The sequence below is a fragment of the Elephantulus edwardii genome, unplaced genomic scaffold (assembly GCF_000299155.1).
Source record: "Elephantulus edwardii isolate Elephantulus edwardi_28Jun2011 unplaced genomic scaffold, EleEdw1.0 scaffold00021, whole genome shotgun sequence".
NCBI lineage: Eukaryota > Metazoa > Chordata > Mammalia > Macroscelidea > Macroscelididae > Elephantulus > Elephantulus edwardii.
In genome coordinates this window covers 11555119-11558535 of record NW_006399771.1, presented here as the reverse complement: position 1 = coordinate 11558535, position 3417 = coordinate 11555119, and the positions used below count along the sequence as shown (strand labels likewise).

Sequence of the window (3417 nt, the reverse complement as noted above, 5' to 3'; positions counted from 1 at the left end):
CTTTGACAAGCACTATGGCAATTCGACAATTAAAACAAACATTCGGAAGGCGGGGAAGAAGAACAAACTGGGGAGGAGGGTTGAGAGAATAGTGTGGCATTGAAGGAGTGAAAGCCCAGAATCCCTGTGAATGTTCATTGAAACTAATAAAATTTAATAATAATAATAAAAATGAATACAGCCTTCAATATGGACTGCATCTCAATGTCAAATAAACAAAAATTCTTACAATTGGACCTATTGGTAACATGATGATAGGTGGAGAGAAGATAGAAACTGTCAGCAACTTCATCTTACTTGGATCACAGTCAACAAGGTTGGTGCCAGAAATTAGAAAAACCATGAGATGTATTACACTGGAAAAGTCTGCAGTGTCTAGGAAATGTGATCAAGGCACAGGATAGGACAGGGTTTAGATCTATTGTTCATAGGGTCACTACAGGTCATATTTGACTTTACGTTTCCTAACAACAACAACAACAATGTTGAAAACCAAAAAAGAATAAACCATTCTAAAATGTTTACCTTTCTTTATTTACTATTTCTTTAAAGACTATACTATGTCAATTTCAGCTTTATAAAAGGGTTTATTTGTATAAATTTGGAAATTTTGGCTAAATTTTTAAGAGTTTTTAAATTTACAAATGTAGCACTAAAACAATTTAATATTATATTTATTAATAACTCCAAAAGTCTGTAAAGAGGAAAAATTTTTACCTAGCGGTGATTTCGTTATAGCTACTAATGCTGAAATAAATTATCAAAAATGAAGCAAGCTATTATTTAATTATACAATAAAAAGTCTGGAGGAAAAAACTAGTACTGAAAAGTCTCTGATAAAGACCCAAGCAGATAGAAACACTATCAACATTTCTGAACTCTGCCCTATCCTTTGCCATATCATCATCTCTGACAAACTTAGCCCAGTCCTTTTGTTAATCCATCCAATCACTGCAGCCATTGTATTAATTCATCTCATCAAAGGTGTTCCTCTCTTTTGCCTACCCTTCGCTTTTCCAAACATGATTATCCCTTTCCAAGGAATGAACCTCTTCTAGCAACAAGCATGAAATATGTTGGGAGCATTCTGGCTACATCCTCTCCAATACATATCTGTTCTTTTGGCAATTTATGGGATATTTATATGCTTCTCCAACACCTTGGTCTAGAGATAGGTTCTGGCATTCCTATTCTTCTCAATGTTAGCCACAATTTGTTGTGATCCTCACATTCAAATGCCTTTGCACAGTCAATAAATAGAAGTAGACCTTATTCTAATATTCTCTACATTCAGCTGAGATACCTCTGATATAAACAGTGCTATTTCTGGTGCCACCGACTCTTTTAAACCCAAATTGAACTTCTAGCATTCTCTCTCAATGTCCTGTTTTAGCAATTTTGGGATGTTCTTCAGTAGTATTTTACTTGCATATGATATTAATGATATTAATGCCCATCTTTCTTGTGCAGTGTCATGTAAATTTAAATTGCTGACCTTTAGATTAGTGGCACAATACTCAACATGCTACAATTCCAGAAATAAGGCGATGTGTTGCAGTTAGGGATCTCTCTTCAAATTATTGAGGAGCATTCAGGGACCTCGCCTCAAATTATTGAGGAGAAATGATGTTAGTTTGAGGAATAAAGTGTGTCTGATTCAGGCCATAGTGTTTGTTTTCGATTACTAGTTGCTAATAGAGCCTATCTGAGAAGTACGTTATGCTTGGAAAGATGAGAGATGCCTAGGAAAGGCAGGATTGACAACGTGATTGCAACAATGGGTTCCAGTGTGTCAGAGACTGTAAAGTTGGCAAAGGACAGGACAGCTTTTAGATCTGTTGTCACAGGATCACTATGAGTTGTCCTCAGCTTGATGGAACCTAACAACAACATACTTTGCATTACAATAATACAGAATAGGGAAAGGTTCAGATCTATTGTTCCTATAGTCACTATGAGTTGTAATTGACAGGACAACACCCAACAATATCAACTATATACTTTTCCAAGCATGATTTTCCACTTTAGGAATTAGATAACATTCCCAAAGTTTTTAATCGCTGAATTGTTGGTGTTTTTATAACACTATTACACTCAAATTGCTCCCCTTTGATAACAGTGAGCTGCAATAACTATTTATGCTATTCAGCCTCTCCCACACACAAAGTCTACAGGTGAGAAACTGTACTGCATACCTGAAGGTATGTGGTTCAAATCCATCAGCTGCTCCATGGAAAAAGAAATGGTGGACAATCTCCTCCCATGCAATTGTTGTTGTTGTTATGTGCCATCGAGTCATTTGCCACTCATAGCAACCCTGTGTACAGCAGCCCTAAACCCTACTCTATCCTGTGCCAATCGTACTGTCTCTGACAATCCCATCCCAATTACCCCAGTCACTGAATCAATCCATCTCATAGAGGGTCTTCCCCTCTTGCGCCATCCCTCCACCCTCCCAAGCATGATGTCCCTCTCCAAGGACCTGTCTCTCCTTGCAACATGTCCAAAGTATGTCAGACGAAGCCCCAGAACCTTTAACTCCAAGGAGTTGCTTCGTTTAATCCTCTCCAGGATGAATCTATTTGTTTTCTTGGCAGTCCATGGTACATTTAATATTCTTCTCCAGCACCACAGCTCAAAGGCATCAATTCCCCTTCTGTCCTGCCCAGTCATTGTCCAACTCTCTGATGCATAAAAAGGGATTGTAAAGACCATGGCCTATGCAATTAACTGCCTCTAAAAACCCACCAGACAGTCAGCTATGGGTTGGTTCCTACTCACTGGTACACAACAACAACATATCTAACTACAATCACTTAATATAGCATTGTGAACCATATAGTATCCTATCATCTACTCTTTTAAGACCTGATCAAAGAATCAGCAATAGAGGAACAGTACCATTAATTAAGTATTAATTATGTTATATTCTTGACTTTGGGCTAATAAATTTATGTAGTATTTCTTTTACTCTCTTATGAAGCAGATATTACAATTGCAATTTACACATGAGAAAGTTGATGCTTAGAAATATTATTTGCTTATTTTCGTTATTTACATAGTCACAAAGCTAATAGGTATCAGAGATGGAACTTTAGTCTCTGTAAAACTTGATGTCAGTACGGAGACTAAAGTATGCCTGATCCAAGCCATGTTCTTTGCAGTTACTTGCTATGCGTCAGAAAGCTGGAAAATGACTAGAGGTGATAGAAGAAGAATTGATGTCTTTGTGTTGTGGTGCTTGAGAAGAGTATTGAATATACCATGGACTGCCAGAAGAACAAATAGTTTCATCCTGGAGAGGGTTAAACTGGGCTGCTCCTTGGAGACAAGGATTCTGAAGTTTCGTCTGACATATTTTGGGCATATTGCAAGAGGGGACCAGTTCTTGGAGAGGGACATCATGCTTGAAAGAGT

The 3417-nt window shown here is 37.5% G+C and overlaps 1 protein-coding gene across 2 annotated transcripts in view; it reads right to left on the bottom strand.

The window, feature by feature from the left end:
* PPFIA2 (protein tyrosine phosphatase, receptor type, f polypeptide (PTPRF), interacting protein (liprin), alpha 2) overlaps positions 1-3417 on the bottom strand; it is a 778898-nt gene that overhangs the window by 403249 nt on the left and 372232 nt on the right. The window lies entirely within an intron of this gene.